Here is a 20,219-nt window from a genome sequence, read left to right on the forward strand (position 1 = left end):
TTGCAAGGCCCCTGGTCTTCACCAGTGGTTATACAAACAGGAAAATGTCCCATTTTCACCTTCTGGGATAGTAGAGCTGTAGCCTCTGCACTCTTTCCATCCCAACTGACCCTTCCAGCAGGCATGTCTCATTCCCAGTCCTGGCTCACCAACTTTTTGGACAGATGTCTTGCTTCTCTGCCAGTAGGCCATTTAAGCACTGTAGACATGCCTCAGACTGAGCTTTTTCCAATGGTATCTTCTCTTCTGTTCTTAGAAATTGAAAACATGCAGTCATCCATACACACAAAAAAATAGGTAAATAAATAAAACGGGTTTGTAGAAAAGACATACTTTTCAAGCAATGTGAAATTATATGATCTGGGTCAATTAAAAAAGAAAGAAATATAAAACAAATTGACATTTTAAGGTACTGTCATATTCTATAGGTAAATGTGATGGGTTCTGCACATTCTAATTAATGAAGTTACTTTAATAAATAAAGAAAAAGGAAAGGTTGTATTTAAATAAAAAATATGATTGACTAGGGACCCTTGATCATTATAGCTTTCTTTGTATGTGTAACTACTACAAAAGAAAGGAAGCACTGCTGTATACTAATAATGAGCTCCGTGTCTGTGACTCTGTTTTGGCTGCATTCTGTTAATATAAGGCTATTAAAAAGCTTTCCAAAATAAAGCTACTTTTAATCAGATTACTTGTTTGCAGATACTTTAGTCCAGTCAAGTCCTTTTGAAATGCAGTTATTGCACTGACTGAGAATTCAATTTTGCAATTGTTGCATTGAATTAAATGCTGTTTAGGTTGACTGTAGTTACTGTACTACTTGTTACAAATCAGAAACTTTGTTATTTGAGTTAGGCCTAGGACTGAGGTATTAATTTTGTTGAAAGCTAAGCTCAGTTATAAGTTTAGGCTTAGGCTTGAGGTGGCTTCTTAACTGAACATTAGATGTTATGTGGTCCTATCTCACCTACATTCTTTACTCACGGGTTCGTCTCCGACTCAGCCAACTATTTCTCTAGCACGAAGTCTCTAATTGGCTGGGCTAACCCGGTATCCCAAGATGCACCTCGCCCTAGCCCCAGATCTCGTTTGCCGCTCGTAGAGTTAGGACGTGGTCTCGCTTGGCTGTGGCTAAGTACCCTTTCAAATACTTTTTCTAAGTATTTTAGCAGTCTGTTGTCTTGTAAAAGCTATTTTAATAGCTAGTCTTCTATTTTGGCAAGTTTAATTGTGAGCGTTTGTGAGTAGTGTGTTTTTTGTGGTATCCCTCTGTTTCGCGGGCTAGGCCCATTTAAGTTAGAGGACCTAGTCCTCTCCAGTGTTGTTCCCTTGTGTGAAACTGTGCTGGATTTTCTCTTGTCGGTAGTTAGTTTCCCTCCAAAGAAATGTTTAAATTAGAGTTTCCTTGGCCGTTAGTGTTATTTCGTTTTTCCCGCCTTCCTCTTGTGTCTGTCGCTGTCGGTTGAGAGTTGTGCGGTTGTTTACCATGTCTAAAGAGCAGAAAGAACATAAACCCTCCGGGTTTAAGAAGTGTACAAAATGTGGCTACAAAATGTCCATTACAGATGGGCATTCCATCTGTGTTTATTGCCTTGGTGCTATTCACCTGCAAGAGTCCTGCAGTTTTTGCCACGTTTTTAGTCCTAGGGTACTGCAGGAAAGAAAAAATAAGCTGATTTTGAAGGGCCTGATTAAGCCCTCCTTTGAGGAGGCCTTAGATTCTTCTTCTTCTTCTAGTGCTAAGTCTAAGCCTTCTAAGGCCAAGAAAAGATCTCTGGCTCCGTCTGCCTCTTCGTAGCCACCGGAGAAGGTTTCAAAAGTGGTTACTGTCTCCCCTGCTCCATTGTCCTTGGGGCCACAGGAGAAGGTTTCGATAATGGATACTTTCTCCTCGGCTCCATTGTCCTCGGGGCCACAGGAGAAGGTTTTGAAAATGGATACTACCTCCTCGGCTCCATTGTCCTCAGGACCGCAGGAGGTATCTGTTGTACTGGAGTCTACCTCGGCTCCAATATTATTGGAGCCTATTCGGAGCCGGTCACCCAGTGTCAGGCATTAGTCTCCAGGTAGGAGATCCCGATCTCCTTGTATTTCTTCTAAATCCTCTAGGCTATCTGATTTGGATGTGGATAGGGCGGTCCAGAGGCTCCTGCAGTCGCCGGTGTTAGCAAAACTGTTTTCGGCTCCGACACAGTCAGCTCCGGAGCCAGTCCCTATCCTGGTACCGATGATTCCTCCTCCGAGCACCCATGTGTCGGAGCCGGCGTGCTCCGCACCGAGTGATGTTCTCATGTCGGCTCCGATACCCCATGTGAGTTTATCGGAGCTGGCGTCGGCTCCAACCATGTCAGTTCCATCCTCTGGTTTCGGTACTCGGGTTTCCTCAGTCAGACCCGAGGGGGATACCTCTGGAATCCTGTTGGTTCTGAGCCTCCCTCTCAGTGCATCGGCTCGAGGAATCTCGACTCCGGTCTTGGTCTCGGAGATGGGTCAGTCCTTGGATTCGGGGGGACCTGCCTTCAAGGCCATGAGGACCGCACTGGCCAGATCGTCAGTTACATCACCTGGATCGGTCACTCTGTCCCCCTACACCCTGGCTAGAGCCTCTGACACCCCCCCTATCCATGGATGGCGGAGCCTGAAGGTCTGGGGATACCCCCTTGAGTGGTCCCCTACTTTCTGAGGGCCCCTCAGAGTCGGTGCCTGAGGAGCCCCCTAGAAAGAAGTTGTGCAAGAGGAAGCACATAGACTCCCAGGACGAGTCCCTCACTTCCGATACCGACCTCGAGGAGTCAGAAGGGTCCCCCAAGTCATCCTCCGATGACGTCTCTTTCTCCGACATCCTGGAGATTTTGAGGCATTGAAGCGACTGGCCTTCCAAGACCCCCTCTAAGGAGGAGTCTGTATTCCTCAAGGCCTTCGGAGCTCAACCTCCACCTCCTGGGTGTCTCCACCCTTCGACGAACTCCTAGATTTGATTTGTCGAAGGGTGTTGGAGAACCCTGATTCCATGGAACCAGTGCCCAGACGTCCAAATAAGTTCCTTTCTGCTCCCCCGGGGAAAGAGTTCCTGACCAAAGGGGGTTTCGGTAGATGTCTTGGTGGTGGCAGCAGCCACTCAGCAGGAAGTTGCAGAGGCTCCTTCTTCCGTCCATCCTCCTAATAAAGGAGTCCAGGAGTATGGACTGGTACGGGAAGCGTACCCTGTCTTTGGCGACCTTTACCTTGCGGTCGCTGAATTACCTTTGTCATTTCACTCGGCTCCAAAGAGATCTCCTTAGGGAGCTAGGAGATACTCTGATGGGTAACATGCCTGAGGCAGTAGTGCAGACTGTTAACGCCCAGTTGTCTACCCTTGGTTCCATTGTCAATTCGTCCATGAGGCTCATATCTTATGCAGCCGAAAGGACGAGTAGGGCAGCTAGTTCAGGTGTAGCTCTCAGAAGGCAAGCCTGGATGCCCCTATGTCATTTCGCAGAGGCCTTTAAGTCTTCCTTCACTGACACCCTCTTTGATGGGTCCTCTCTCTTCAGGACCAAAGTGAAAGACATCCTCACCAGATGCGAACAGGAGGGAAAGACCCTATCTGCCATAGGGGCCCGTTTCTCTCTCCCTTCTAGGCCTTACCCCAAGGCTCAGAGAGGAGGGAAGATGTGGTTCAAGAATTCTCAGAGGTCCTTCCCTGCAGCTCAAGTTGAGTCCCCCGCCAGAGGCAGAGGAGGGGGAAATTATTCTGGAAGACGCCATCCTGGAGGCAGAGGAGGCCCCCGCAACTCGGGAGACCGCGATTCCTTTCGCGGATCTTCCTTTCAGCTTTCCTGAGGCGTTACCCGACTGTGCTGTTCCGGAGCCAGTCGGGGGCCGAATTTTGTTGCACCCAGAAGCCTGGGAAAACATCACCCAGGATCGTTGGGTGCTTCGAATAGTTACCAGAGGTTACACTATCCCCTTTTTATCAACACCCCCTCCAGTCAGAAGAATCCCGGACATCCCACCCAGTCAACGGGATCAAGCAGCACTAGAAGTTGCAAAGCTGCTAGAAAAAGGAGTCATCCAACCCCTCAGACCATATCGATCAGGAACTTACTCAAGACTCTTTTTGGTGCCAAAAGGAACAGGGGACCTGAGACCCATTCTGGATCTCAGTCGACTGAATCACTATGTTCTGAAGTCCAAATTCCGAATGGTTATGCTTCAGTCCATTTTTCCATTGCTGGAAAAAGGAGTACGGATGTGCTCCATCGATCTCAAGGATGCCTACTACCACATCAAAATGGATAAGGCATCCAGGAGTCACTTACATTTCCAGCTAGGAGCCAGTCACTTCCAGTTTCGTGCCCTACCCTTTGGTCTCACCACAGCCCCCAAGGTGTTTACCAAGTGTTTGGCAGTGGTGACAGCTCACCTGAGACATCAGGGATTCTAGGTGTTTCCGTATCTGGATGACTGGCTTCTCTCCGCCCCCACCAGGCATCTCCTCATTCAAGCCAGGGAGACTACCATTGCACTTTGTCAACAACTAGGAATTACTTTGAACTGGGAAAAGTCTACCTTGCTGCCCTCACAGCGTGTTGTTTTTATAGGCGCAGAGCTAGATTCTATTCAAATGCAGGCCTTTCTGCCACAAGAGAAGAATAAGATTGCTGCAGTCTCAGATCCACGCACTGTTGCCCCTCAAAAGAGTTCAAGCCAGGTTAGTTCTCCAGCTGTTGGGTTCCATGGCCGCCACCATCATGCTGGTGCCTCTGGCCAGGTTACACATGCGGATCCTACAATGGCTCCTTTCGGTACAATGGTCATTTCAGAAACTTCCTCTTTCCCAATTGATACTTCTCACGGAACAGTGCAAAAAGGACCTCCGCTGGTGGTTACGTTCCGCCAATCTGGACAAAGGGAGGAGCTTGATTCCTATGTCTCCAGTGGCCACAGTGACCATGGACGTCTCCCAGATGGGGTGGGGGGGGCATTATCTTGACAGGACGGTCCAAGGCACATGGCAAGATCATGAGGTACACCTGCCCATCAATGTTCTGGTGATGAGAGCAGTGTTTCTAGCATTGCGAGCACTCAAAAACTCTCTTCCTCTGGGAATGATTGCAATTCACTCGAACAGCATGTCCGTGGTGTGGTACCTGAACAAGCAGGGGGGAACCAAGTCTTATCCCATCTGCAGAGAGGCCATGCGAGTGTGGCATTGGGCAGTATCTTCCCAACGGTTTTTAGTGGCAACGCACATTCCGGGAAAGTCCAATGTAATAGCGGACAGGCTGAGCAGAGCTATTCTGATGCCTTACGAGTGGTCCCTGAACAACCGAGTGGCGGTTCAAATTTTCAACAGGTGGGGTCAGCCTTGCTGCGATCTCTTTGCCAGTCCCCTCAATGCCAAATGCAGCGAGTACTTCACACTGATCCTCCCACAGGGGGAGTCCCCAAGGGATGCTCTAGTCCACGATTGGCCCCCCGGTCTGGTCTATGCTTTTCTTCCGTTTCCTCTATTACCAAGAGTGATTCAGAAAGCCATATCCTTGGGAAGCAGGATGATTCTTATTGCTCCACACTGGCCTCGACAAGTATGGTTCCCCTTTCTTCAGTACGCAGTGGACGGTCCTTGGACTCTGGACCCAGTGCCAGACCTCCTGATTCACATTCCTTTTCACCTGAGGTGGTACACATCTTGTCTTCGTCTCATAAGTCTTCCACCAGAAGGATTTATTCCAGCAAATGGAAGAGATTCTCCATTTGGGCTCAGGCCCAAGGTTTGGACCCCTTCACAGCCCCAATTCTGTCGGTCTTAGATTTTTTAGCCATGCTTTTCCGTCAGGGCTCCGCGCCCACTACCATTAAGGTGCAGCTAGCTGCAATTTCCAATTTTCACACATCTTACGAGCCCTCTCTTATGGGCCATAAACTCTGTAAGGTCTTCTTGAAAGGTGCTTGGTTACTTCACCCTCCTGTTTCAGAACCTGTCATGCCATGGGATCTAAACCTTGTGCTACAAGCCATCACTTCACCGCCCTTTGAACCGGCTGCCACCTGTGAATTGAAATTCTTATCTGTCCATTAAACCTCCGTATTTGACCTTTCATAAGGACAGAGTTTCCCTGAGACTTAACCCATCCTTCCTTCCAAAGGTGTCATCCACTGTTAATCTCCATCAATCTATTGAGTTACCAGTGTTCTTTCCAAACTTTTCCAATAAAGCAGAGTTCAGGTTCCATCAGTTGGATGTGCACAGACAACTGAGGTTCTATTTACACAGGACTAAGCATGTTAGGAAGTCTGATCAGCTGTTTGTGTCCTTCTCAGAGAACAGAGCAGGTTGTCCTATTTCCAAGTGCACAATTTCTAAATGGATCAAAGATTGTATTTCCTTTTATCTACTCATCAGCAGGCAGAAATTTACCTTTTCCCGTCAAAGCTCACTCTACCAGGGCAATGTCTACATCAATAGCTTACCATGCCAGACTTTCATTGGATGATATTTGTGCTGCGGCCAGCTGGGCCTCTCCTCACACCTTTATTACTCATTACAAGCTGGACGTGGCTTCTAGGGGCCGGGCTTCCTTTGGTCCCACTGTTCTCAGGAGTATCTTTTTATGAGCCTCCCAGGATAGAGGTGCTGGGGACGCTGTCCCGTGAGTAAAGAATGTAGGCAAGATAGGACCACATAACATCAGTTAGTTATGTACTCACCATAACGATCGATGTATGTGGTCCATCTCACCTACATTCGCACGTACCCTCCCACCTGCCCCCTTCCTAGAGGATTTGGTGGAATATTGGCTGTGTGAACCCTTCAAGGTCAGTGTTTTTTTTTTCTTTCCTTTGGCTGGAATTCCTTCCAGTGTTGGTTGTGTATGGGTTATGATTGGTATGGTTGCAAACAAGATCTGGGGCTAGGGTGAGGTGCATCTTGGGATACCGGGTTAGCCCAGCCAATTAGAGACTTCGTGCTAGAGAAATAGTTGGCCGAGTCGGGGCCGAACCCGTGAGTAAAGAGTGTAGGCGAGATGGACCACATACATCGATCATTATGGTGAGTACATAACTAACTGCTTCTTGACATTGAATCACACAGAGTCAGCAGTACAGAATCAGAAATGTTACTCTGCCATTGGAATTTACACAATTAGGTATAAATTAGTACAACAGAGAATAATCTGAGAAGTTTGTTCTTCATGCTCTAAGTAAATATACTGATGCCAAGTTTGGACTACCTTAGATATAGATGGAGTATCTGGATTTTACTCAGAGGTTTTAAAGCAGTGAAGTTGGTTTATTTTGGTTGCAGTGATATGAGCGGCACCAGTGACAGACCCAGCAGTTACTCAGATAGGGGATCTGTTATGACTTATGAAAAACAAATCATCACAGCAGAATCTATCTGGCTGCTGTCATAATATGAACTGCTTGTCTCACTATATTGTTACCCTTCTTATTCGAGCATTTATATTTATTTATGTACATTTGTTTACTAAAATAGGCTGACTGGGTCAGCAACATCAAATACCTTTTTAGAGGAGGGCTGGGGAAAAAACCTCCATATCAATATAAAAAAAGCTAAATACACAAAAGAGGAAAAAAGTTATAGTAGTTTTGTTAAAAAGGTGGAATAATACAAACTAAGCCTAATAACAAGTAGTATCAACAGCAGGGGATAATCCTACAGATTTACAATTGCAATAATTGTTAGAATTGAATATACAAAGCAGATTCGTGATAGAACAGGCTTAAACATTAGTCATGGTCATATACAGTTGCATAGTAGTATCACAGCACAGTACTGATAGTAGCTGCAATGCAGTACAGAGCATAAATAGGAGCAGACGAGAGGAATTCTCACTTAATAGCCAGATAGATTGTGTAGAGAGTAGGTAAGGAGAAAAGGGCAAAACCTGATTTCTTGGAAACTGCAGAAGCTCTTTTATCTTCATTTCATTCTAGGCTGCTACCAACATCCATGACTTTAGTACATAGCTGATCGCTTACTATAGGGCTGCAGACTTTGAAACACAACTAGGTAAATTTCCTAGTGAGACTGCAGTTAAATCTGGACTGGTTTATTCCCCTAATCAACTTTCTGTTTTGTTAAGTGGCTGTACCTTATGTCCGACTTGGTTCTTTGCCTGACTTAAAAGACCAGACTAAAATAGTGAAAGTAGGTTAAAGTGTGTATTTGTAACTGACTATTGTGCCAGATATAATGATCCTATCATAATACATTAAATTACACTAAAACATTGCGTGAACATAAAGCTGTATGCTATGCCTTATACTTTCTTTGTATAAAATAGTAATGCAGTTTTAAGTAACTGCATAAAAATTGTCAGACATATGATACATGCTATAAATACAACAAAGAACCAGCACACGATAAAAACTAGGAATAATTTAACACCTGTAATGCCTTGGCACAAATGCCTTCAAAGAAGTTCAAATCACACAAATGAATAAAACTCTTATATGCATATATATGTTTTTCCGTTTGTTCAGTTGCAGTACTGTATGATACATACTAGTTCATAGGTAGGTACTAGGCTATCGACCCTGGGGTCTATACAAGCCCAGCCAAAAAGGTACCCTGGTTTTTGCCACCCAAGAAAATTATTTTCTTGTGCCACTGTTGAGCAGAGCCACAGAAGTGATCCCCGGGATGAATTTCCTATTTGTATGATTTACCTGAGTGCCTTTTCCTATGAAACAAGAAAAGAAACCCCTTCCTGCAGCCAGCAGCCTATTAGCAGTGCAGTTTCTCACATCCATTCTACAACATACTAGCCCCCGGACACAACGCATCCACATTCTAAACCAGCAATCCATATTTACATGTCTTATTTGTAAACTTTTGAATAAAATATGTTTCTTCTGCTGCTCACGTCTGAAATTGAAACTGATTATCTGGTTATGTAATACTTTTAACATACCCTGCCCATTCACTTGTTTGGTACTTTTGTCCTCATTATTGTAGTACAAGTAATCAATATGTTTTTTCTTTAGCTAGTACACGTTGCTAATTTTCTGGTGTTCCAAGTGATCATAATACATTATTACCCTTCAATGACTATTTGGCACAATCAGGAATGAAGCCAGAAAATTCAGCTTTATACTTACAGCCTTCTATTTTATATATATATATATATATATATATATATATATATATATATATATGTATGTATGTATATTATAGTCTCCAGTGCACCTAATGTTCAGAAAATGTATACAAGTCTCCAGAAATTGTACCAGCCACCAATATACTATAATTTTCAACTCCTCTTCTGTATAGCTAACAGCTAAAATGCTTATTTACACATTTATTTCTGAGCAAATTAAGTAGAAATATGTGATCCAGATATCAAGTTAATCAACTGTAGGCAAAGTCTGACCTTAGAAAGTTTTAAACTTTCCAAGAAATACTCGGAAAAAATACTCACAAGTACAGGGAATATGCTTACCTGCCTGCCTGCAGCCACAGTTTAATTAGCCATTTTTTTGTTTGTTTTTCATGATGAGCCTTAAACCCTGCTGATGTAATTGTTACCTGGGCGTTTAGCACCCATCATGTCTTACACTGTTTTTTCTCCTAGTGGCTAACTGACTTCAGTACTCTTTTATCCTGCAGCATATTGTAAATTAATATGCATTCAGTTTAGGCAATGCCCTGTTTAATGAAGTCATGTTCAGTGCCACTTTATTTTACATTTGTTGACTGGGAAAATCCGACTGGATGCATGTCCATTTTCAGCGGAGGCCCGGGGAGATAAGCTCCAAATACAATACAAGAAAATTTTGAATAAAAATAACCAAATTAAAGAGAATTCCATACTAGTTACTAGTTACTAGTCAAATTAAAAATTGTTAAAACCTCAAGTATACAACCCCTCCCCCCTTAGGTACGGTCAAAGGCCATGACAAACAAGGGTAGGTAGATATTACTTATACTAAAGAAAAAATACTTTTGGTAGAGTATGAGGAGAGAAACACCAGAGGAGGAGGAGGAATTCAGAAATTATAGACTTGAGAGATAAGTCAAGAGGTGCCAGTGTCGGTCAGGATTTGGGCATGGACATAGCCATTGTGATTTTAGGAAGATTTTAAGTTGATGTTTGAAAAGTAGAGTGGAAGTCAGAGATGTAGTTCAGTTGGTAGTTTATTCCAAGCTTTACCAATTGAGTTAGTAAATAGGGAGTCACCAGATTTATTGTTAGCTTTTAGGGAAGAGACAAGTAGTCTGTTGGCAGATCGCAAGGTAGCAAGATTTTGATAGGGGATAATAAGGTTTCTGAGAATGGGAGTTTTTGAGGAATGATGCAGAATCTTGTGAATGATTATGAGTTGCTGAAAAAGAAACTGGCTTTGCAGTTCAAGCCATCCTAGAAATTTTAGGTTTTTGCAGTGATGGGTACGATATGGGGTATCAGAGGCAAATCTGGCTATATTGTTGTAAGTTGTGGTCAGCTTATTAATATTGCTTTTGTAGAGGTTTGTAAAGATTGGACAGGCATAGAGGAGAGTAGATAGTAGGTGAGTTTGGGCAATAGTAGTCCTGGTTGAAGGAGTGAGAAAAGGTTTAAATCTGTATAGGGAACCAAGTTTTCTATTCATAGATTTGATAGGTTGATATGGGTGTTGAAATTAAGATTGTGATCAATTGTTACCCCCAAAAGTTTGGTGGTAATGTCAGGAACTATTGTGGTGCCATTTTTAGATATGACTGTGAAGTTTATGGTGAGGGATTTTGCTTATGGGTAAATAGTAGTAATTTAGTTTCTTTAGGGTTGAGGAGGAGACAACGTTGATGGGACCAGTTTTCTATTAAGGTAAATATTTTTTGGATTCTGGCTTGAAGTTGGGACGGTGAGGAGGAGGAACAGATTAAAATTGTGTCATCAGCATATTGTATACAGATAGCCGGAGGAAGGGAGGTTTTCGGATCATTGATGAAGATGGTAAAGAGGAGTGGTCCTAAGACTGAACCTTGTGGGACTCCAAGAGTGATAGGGAGCAGAGATGACAGTTCATTGTCCCAGAGGACTGCTTGCTGTCTGTTTCCTAGGTAAGATTGAAACCATTTGATTGAGCGTGTATCTAATGCAAGATAATTGTGTGTTTATCAAAAGTTCATGATTCACCGTGGCAAATGCCTTGGATAGGTCAATAAAAAGTGCAGAGGATAGGAGATTGTTGTTGTGATTTTTATTTATACAGTCAGTAAAGGATAGGAGAGCTGTGGTGCTGCTATGATAAGGTCTAAAACCATGTTGGCAGTCAACTAGAAGGTAATTTTGGAGGAGATGATCAAGAAGTTGGCGATGAATACATCTCTCCATAATTTTTGCTGTAGGTGAGAGAAGGGCTATTGGGCGGAAATTGGAAAGTTCAGTTGAGTTACCACCCTTGTGGAGGGGGATGATATGAGACACTTTCCAGATGTTTGGGATAGAGCATTCTGTTGTGGTTCTGTTAATTAAGATGGAAATGGGGAAGGGAAGAACTCCACCTGCCATTTTTAGATATTCAGCAGAGGAGATCAGCTGAAGGGGTGCAAGGTTTGAGTTTCAGAAGCAATGTGTGTATGAGAGATGTAGGAATGGGTTGTAGTTGGAATAGGGTTAGTGAATTAGAAGACACTGTTTCCCTTTTCTCCAGAAAATACTATAAAATTCTATAATTGCTACTAAGTACTTGTAAAAGGAGGGAGATTTGTAGAATTTGGCATTTTATGCTAGGTCATTTACTGAACAACACTTAAATTTCATTTCCCAGTCTCCTTTATTTGTTGTTCTGTATTTAAAATCTACTTTTAATATGTTTATAAGGCATACACAATCTACTTTTGATCAGCTGTATAAACCGTAAAAATTAATGGAATCATTGATTTGATTGGAAACTACAGTAACAATTACCAGTATTTATTTATTTATGTATTTTATTTAACATTTGTTTACCGGGAAAGTCCAGCTTGGAATGAAGCCAATTTTCAGCGGCAGTCCAGGGAGAAATTCTCCAGGTGCATGTCTTTGAAATGTGGGAGGAAACCCACATGAACGCAGGGAGGACATGCAGACTCGCACAGAAGGCACCCCAGCCAACAACCGAACTGGAGAACTTTTTGCTGTGAGGTGACAACGCTACTGTTGCACCACTGCGCCATCTAGAATTCCCTAAATTTCACCTAATAAAAATGGAACTCCATTAGTTTAATACTTGTAAACCTTTTCTAAATGCAGGCTCCAGTTCTGTTACCATGCTTATACATAGTGAGTACAAACATAATGCGTGATTGAGGGCAGGAACTGAGTTGGAGGGGCCCATTACAGCCTGCTCGTTTTTTACAATATGGCTTATCTTTTTCTGCACCTTTAAACTGGAAGAGTTACAAATCAGGTAGAGACAATTGATATGTTTTATATGTTTATGTTCCTTCATAAATGTCTTCATACTAATAAAGTCTTGAAGGAGAAATACTGCTTAAATCTACAGTTAGAATAACACTGGCAAGCGCTAAAAATATCTTTACAATGTTATACTCATAATCTTATTTATTTAACATTTGTTTACCGGGAAAGTCAGACTTGGAATGAGTCCGTTTTCTGCAGAGGCATGGGGAGAAACACTCCAGATGCATGTCTTTGTAACATGGGAGGAAATCGGAGCACCCAGAGGAAACACACACAAATGCAGAGAGGACATGCAGACTCTGCACAGAAGACACCCCTGCCAAGCATCAAACCACAGAACCTCTTGCTATGAGGTGACAGCATAAGCCGCTGCACCACTGTGCTGTCAGATGTATTTCTTGAATCTTTTCTGCAAAGCAGATAATGGAGAAACCAGTAAATACTGCATCATCAGATGAACATGAAACCAAACTGTGTTTAGTTTATACTTTTTTAAGTCCAGTCTTTTGGAATATGCATGGTATTATTTGGATGTTATAACAAATTAATATATAGTGTACTAGTTTGAAAAAAAATTGTTTACATATGGGAGGCTCAGACTACTTTTAGCACTTATTTTGCTGAGATGTAAACTACAAAAGCTTCAGTTGATTGTCTGTTAATTGCCATTAATGACTTCATTAACACCTCCAAACTGACTGCTTTCAGAAATAAAATAGGTCCACAATGACAGAGCTTGACTGCAATTATAGTTTAATGATGAAACTGTAATATGGAAAACTCTGTTTCAAAATTGTGCAAGCTTTGTTTTTTAAACCTTGATTAAATTATCACTGAATACATAGTCACAAATAGATTAATAAAAGAGAAAAAATGCATTAACATTTATCATGTAAATATATGCATTATACATTACATATTATTTTTTAATTTAACTCAGTAACTGTAATGTTATTAAGCTGTTTTACCCATTTCCTTCCACTCTTTTCTTATATTGCACGAATTATAAATACAGTCCTACCTCCTCTAGCACTCCCCTTATCAGCTTTTCCTAATATTTTTCTTTTTCTATTTCCATTTACAGTTGTCAGCTAATACAAACACTGTGGGGCATCCCAATAGCCGTTCTCTACCATCCCTATAGCAGTTCTCTACCAGCAAGCTGCATCTGCAAAAGTCTATGGCCGGTTTACTTAAAGTACAGGAACATTACAGTGTATGTTAATTATTTAACCCTTCTATGATTGTAAATTTAATTAGAATGTATTCAGGGAGTGCACACTGCTGGTAACCCCCACCAGAGATCTCTCTAAACCAAACACATTCTAGTTTGGAATCATTGTTTTACGAAGTCTTCTTCTCAATACACTTGTCCATATTTCTCCCACTCCATACTCACTCCTGGCATAAGGTTTCTATTTCTCTAAGAATTCCTAGTCTACAAAATTGCCAGCTGCATAGATACTTTTCACAATACCTGGTAGTCTAAGAGACTGTTCCTTGCTGTGCAGTTATAAAACTTGGCTCTGCAGTTATTTCTGTTTTTGTTCTCCCCTTTTGTACCTCACTCATTCTACTGCTGTCTTCTTCTGAATTTGCTGAACTCTACTCAGTTATAAATCTCATTTCCTTCTAGCTGCTCTTCTTCTAGACCTTTCTTTTTACCTTGTTCTCTCTCTCTCATTAGAGAATTTGAATTGGCTTATTCCTAACCCTACCTAAAAAGTAGCTTACCCCTGCCCTCTAATCTTTGAAATTTTACCATGAAAACAACCCCAAAATTGTATTACCTATAGCATACTAACTTTAAAAAGTGTAACACAAAAGGACATAATCTAAAGGCTTCACTTCCTATAAATTGAACCCATAAGCTAACAAAATTAAATGCATAAAAAAGTGCCATAATACCTACCTAACTGCTCTAAGGCAGACTAGAAAACCTTGGGATTTGCAATAGCCCCGCTCCATTCGCCCTCTCTATGCTCGGGCTCACTGCATTCCCCTCCCTGCCCCCAATTCTCACCCACCCCCACTACCGCTACATTTCCACCTGATTAGCCACTCCCCCACCTACTAGCTCCTATCACCTCTTGCTGTGATAATTATTCCCCACCCAAACCCTCTACCTACATCTCACCAGCACCTATCAACTTTCATCTGGCAGTCTCCCACACCCTTCCAATACAGTTACTGCAATTCCAGGTATAATAGTTTCTTATCTCTCAAGCCACATCCCAAACAATTTTGCACTGCTTTTTACTACCCCTTCTATTAGCCCCATACTTCCTTACCTTATAAAGGCCCATACTATCACCCAAGTTGTCAATCATCCCACCTTCAACCATACTTACAGTACCAGGACATATCCATCATCCTGTTCTCACTTCCTACACATCAACTCTAGGAAAATTAGCACTAGAATCAAACTCTACCACAAACTTGTAGACAAATTCCTGAAACTTATCTCCAAGCTTAGGCCTAGCCTATTACTTGGTGGAGACATACACCCCAACCCTGGCCCATCCACCTTAGACACATACTCCCCCTCTATCTGTAACCTAAGCTACAAACCTACAATTTCCAGGCCATCTAACTTTCTCCTACCCTCTCATCTTAATATTAGAAGCATTAATAACAAGGTACATGAACTGCATGCACTCCTTGCTGTTCACTCTCCTGAGATTCTCTGTCTGTCTGAGACCTGGTTAAAACCTACCACTACAGATAATGAAGTACTACCTCCTGGGTATAACATACACAGGCTGGACCGTGCTTCCAGGAAGGGGGGTAGGGTAGTTATACTCTATAAATTAGAGCTGAATGTAACCACAGATGTAGTACAACCACCTCAGATTAACAACTTAGAGATTCTAGCCACTAAACTGCAACTTAACAAAAGTAAATGCATTTATATCAGCTGTATGTATATTCCCCCAGGTAACAATATAGCTACACTTGATGACACCTTACACTGGATATCTAGTCACTACCCCCAAGAAACCCTACTTCTTGGAGACTTCAGTATAGACTGGGCCACCTGTTTATCAGAATCCCCAACCACCCATATTAACCTACACTCATTTACGCAAATCATTAACACCCCTACTAGGGTAGGTAAGCCCAACCAAAAAGAAAGCATACTTGATTGGGTACTCATCAATAGTCACCCTCATCTGTACACTTCTGGTACCCACCCCGATAGTCTAAGCGATCACCATCTCACATATATAATTAAGCACAAAGTTATCAATCCCCAACAACCCTTACTAAGAAATGTTAGAAATAAAAACTTTGACTCAGCCGAATTCCAACAGAAACTAAAATCATGTAATTGGTCTATTTTAAAACTCCTCCCCTTAGAGGAAGCAGCTGTGTACTTTAACAATAAATTCCTTGAGATCCTTGATTTACACTCACCTATTTGCTCAAAAAGAACAAATGCAAAAACTGCACCATGGCTTCAAAAGAGACTAGATTCAAAATTAGCCTTAGAAACAAAGCCTGGGCTTTATGGCGTTCAACTAAACACCCCCAAAATCAAATTAAATACAGGCAACTTAGGAACGAAACTAAAAAAATTCATCCTACAAGACAAAAAACAATGCTACTGCAAATTACAGACAGACAATCAAAATAACCCTCAGAAGTTTTGGGCAGGCTTGAATAAACTACTACACCCTGGACAAACTACTACTTCCGTCCCAGTTGCCACTACTGATAAACCCCCAGAGGATGTTTCAAATAGTTTTAACCGATTCTTTACCGAGACAGTTCGGGCCCTAGCCAGCCAAGTACCTCCTAGCTCCCTTGGCCCAGAAAGTTCTACCTCTAGAAACCTACTCTCATTTAGTTTTCAACCTGTCGCCACATCACTTATCCATACCCTAAAAAAACTAAAACCCACCACACTATCGGCTGACCAACTTCCTGCTGAATGCATACAAAAATCAGCTGATGCTATTGCATACCCGGTACCGATACTTATCAATCGAACCATAGAAGAAGCTAAAATTCCCACTATCTGGAAAATATCCAGTGTAATCCCACTCCTTAAAGTAGGTAGCTCTACTGAATTCTCCAACTGTAGGCCTATAGCTATACTCTCTCCACTTGCAAAGATTATGGAAAAATGTATTCAGAGACAGTTCATGCACCACCTAATCCATAACCACCTCATGGCACATACCCAGCATGGTTTCAGACCTCACCACAGTCCTACCTCAGCCCTACTAGCATTTACCAACACCATAATCGAAACAATAACCATATTTATTCAGCCCTCTTCTTGGATCTCTCCAAGGCATTCGATATGATTGACCACCAACTATTAATCCACACCTTGCAAACACTCAGTCTAGATCCTAAAGCCCTTCAATGGTTTAAATCCTATATAAGTGGTAGACAGCAGGCTGTTCTTTGGCAGAATAAACTCTCTAACCTACTACCTAACACCCTTGGAGTACCACAAGGCTCTATACTAGGGCCCCTGTTATTTTCCATTTTCATCAACGATATGAATACTGTCATCCCAAAAGTCAGCTGTATCCAATATGCTGATGACTCTACCCTGATTTGCTCGGCCACATCCCCAATTAGCCACCCAGACCACCTTTAACACAATAGAAAATTGGCTTTCCCAATGACGTCTGATTCTAAATCCTAAAAAAACTAAAATGCTGTTATTATTACCTACACAAAGGTCTACTGCCGTTAACTTTATAATAAAAGCAAATGATGGAACAGTAATCTCCCTTGACCCCTCCACTAAACTGTTAGGTGTCATTATAGATAATAATCTAAAATTCGACCTACATGTTAACCAATTGATCAAAACCATCAACAAAAAACTAGGATCACTTCACAGAATAAAAGTCTTCCTAACCCCCCCCCCCCAGCCAAAGTTGCCATAGCTCTATCTCACCTTCTGTCTACTATTCTGTATGCATCCCCTCTTCTCTCTAATGTTAACAAGACTGTCATGAACAAACTCTCAATCTGTTATAACCACATTGCCAGGTTTGCCACTGGGCTGCCTTTTAGGAGACATCACTGGATCAATCTAATCCAGCTTGGATGGCTTGAACTACCCAGTCTAATACTATATAACCAATTGGTTATGGCCCATAAAATCATATATAACCCTAACAATACTCCTGCACTTAAAGATCTTGTCACCCTCTATAATAATCCTAGACCACTGCGCTCCTCCAACAGACTCCTTATTCATATATGAAAACTAATAACTCAGCCGGTGACTCACTCTTCATAAATTCGGTAGGTCGATTGTGGAACTCTCTACCAGCTGATATTACCTTACTCTCTTCAATTGGTCAGTTCAAAACTAGGCTCAGACACCACCTGGGAACAAACTGGCAATGTCACTGTATCAAGCCTGGTTAGCCTGTCTCTGGAATGTGCAAATCTGCTAGGTAGCCTACTATGTAATTCTCTCACTGAATAACACTACCTGATGATTTGCTATAATATTTGCTCCTCTAATCACTGAAAATATTCTATATATAATTTGTATTGTCTGCCCATGTAATCTCTGTAAATAATATATTTGTTGTTTGTAATATGTAACATGTTATGATGATTTGTTATTCCATGGAGCTTTTCTCCCCGGGCATCCGCTGAAAATGGACATGCATCCATTCGGACTATCCCGGTCAACAAATGTAAAATAAATAAATCGTTTTTTTCCCTTTTAAACAGTTATCCACTTCAACATTACATAAACTGTTCAGTTCTCTTCCTCCTGAACATTATTCTGCTTTTATCGTTCCTACAAGTTCTGTGTATTTCTATGTAATTTGCTGCTTCCCTTTTCTATATATTTTGCATCTAGGTTTTTTTCTCTCTTTTCCAATATTCAATACTTCATTTACAGCTGGTTTAGATTTTGATTAACATTTTCTAGTACTTGCCTATTTGGCATTGACTAGCATTAAACTTACTTAGTAAAACCATGCTATGTATAGGCAAGTCATATCCTGTGATCCAGTTCAAAAGAATAATTTGCTCTCCAAACATTTCTGGCAGAATACACTGTAGGAAATATGTAAAATCTGCCAACTCTTTACACCCCCCCCCAAAAGAAACGCTACCCTTCTCTTTTCTACCACACCACCAGCATTTGCGGTCTACATGAGGAAAATACCTGTGCAACTCTTCCATGCAAATATCCTAAACCTTCTGGACTTTTGTTATATGCCTGGATGCCATACAGATGTCCTTCCACTGTTGCTTTGTAAAGTGCCTTTCCATTCTCTCTTCCTAATCTTTTCTAAACTCCTCTGATTGATAACTACTGTGTGATGATTATAAAAGTCATACAATATCTGTATGCCCTGCTAATTATTCCCTTTTTAACAGGAGCTTCTGTTATAGACTCTACTAAAAATTCTAGCAGAGCTGGTTTTTCACTTAGCACTCCCGTCTGTGCAAGCCTTGTTGGCTGATTACTTAACACAGGCACAGATGGGAGAGCTATAACACCCCCTTTTAATCCATATATAGGTGCAGCAGCTCACATTTTGGAGGTGGGGTAGGGTGCAAAACATTAATTTGTATTAGTGTCTTCATTTTTGCAGCCTAAATCTGTTGTACCATATGCTTGATTGTTTAGCTTGTAGTGTCGTTTAATTTTTTTTATAACTTTTTCTATTGCTTTTTAACTCTCAGCATGATTGTATTTTTCTGTTTTACCATATGCTTGAATATTTAGCCTGCAGTATCATTTTGATTTTTGTGTGTATTTAAACTCTCAGCATATTTGTATTTACTTGTTTTTGTAATTCCTAGTAACTCTTTTGTATGTTCCTTCCTACATGTATTCCTCTTTCCCAGGATATAACATAGTGGCGGAGAACCATTGAATAAAGTGGTCATGGAGCATAAAGCACAAGGGAAGTCTGGTCAGTATGCTTGTTAGGTGTGGAGGTGAACATTCACGGAACTTTTAATGCCAAATACTGTGCGGAAAAGGGGTCGCTTTTTTGAAAAAAAATGCCATGTGCTCTCGGGCCATGCATCCGAAAAAAAAAAAAAGGCCAACGCCTCGGACCAGCCGAGAAAGGGGAGGAAAAGAGCAGTAATGTGGAAAGGAAGGAAACAAAAAAATAAAACGGTAGTATGCACACCACATGCGTGAAGGTACAGATCAACAAACCCGGAAGCCGAGGAAGTGTTTACTATGTTTAACATGAAAGAGGCCAGGTGGGGTTGATCCCATTAAACCAGTTGGACTTAAATGGTAAAATGGTGCAGTTTGTAGTGGATACGGGGTGTAGTGTGACAGTTCTGTCAAAGGCTGAGTATGGGAAGTTATGGCCTAGAGAAGCTCTGGAGGTCTACATTGGGGATGGTAGACCAAGCCAAACAGTTGCCAGTCATGGTGGTAGCAACCAAACCTGTTAGTGGTTAAAGGAGCTGGACATGAGCTCCATAAAGTAGAACAGCAGGGGCTGACCTTAAGAAGTTTTCAAAGATTTTACAAACAGAAGAAAGTTGAGTTTGAGTTGGTATAATTGAACCAGTAAAGTTAATGGGCCGCACCATTTGTTCCTGTATTAAAGCCAGATGGTACTGTTAACAGTGAACCAAGTCGACCTAAGTATCAACAAGTAGTGCTGGAAGAAGGGTCAAAGTCATATGTCACCCTTAGCACACACAAAGGTTTGTTCCAAGTCAATCAGAACAATGGAGGGACTGGTCATCCTGTTGACAGGTAGGAGTTCCTGGGTTAAACAAGGTGGAAGCCATTCTTATAACAGGTTCGCCAAATCTGTCAACACTGTTAGCTCCTTAGTTTGA

General features: G+C 41.8%; 1 protein-coding gene across 1 annotated transcript in view; it reads left to right on the top strand.

Moving 5' to 3' along the window:
* The window catches only part of LOC122787586 (2-(3-amino-3-carboxypropyl)histidine synthase subunit 1-like), a 2,760,216-nt gene that overhangs the window by 2,011,520 nt on the left and 728,477 nt on the right, over positions 1 to 20,219 (top strand). The gene's annotated exons all lie outside the window — the stretch shown is intronic.

Source organism: Protopterus annectens, chromosome 13.part0, assembly GCF_019279795.1.
Source record: "Protopterus annectens isolate FY-2018-M chromosome 13.part0, PAN1.0, whole genome shotgun sequence".
NCBI lineage: Eukaryota > Metazoa > Chordata > Ceratodontiformes > Protopteridae > Protopterus > Protopterus annectens.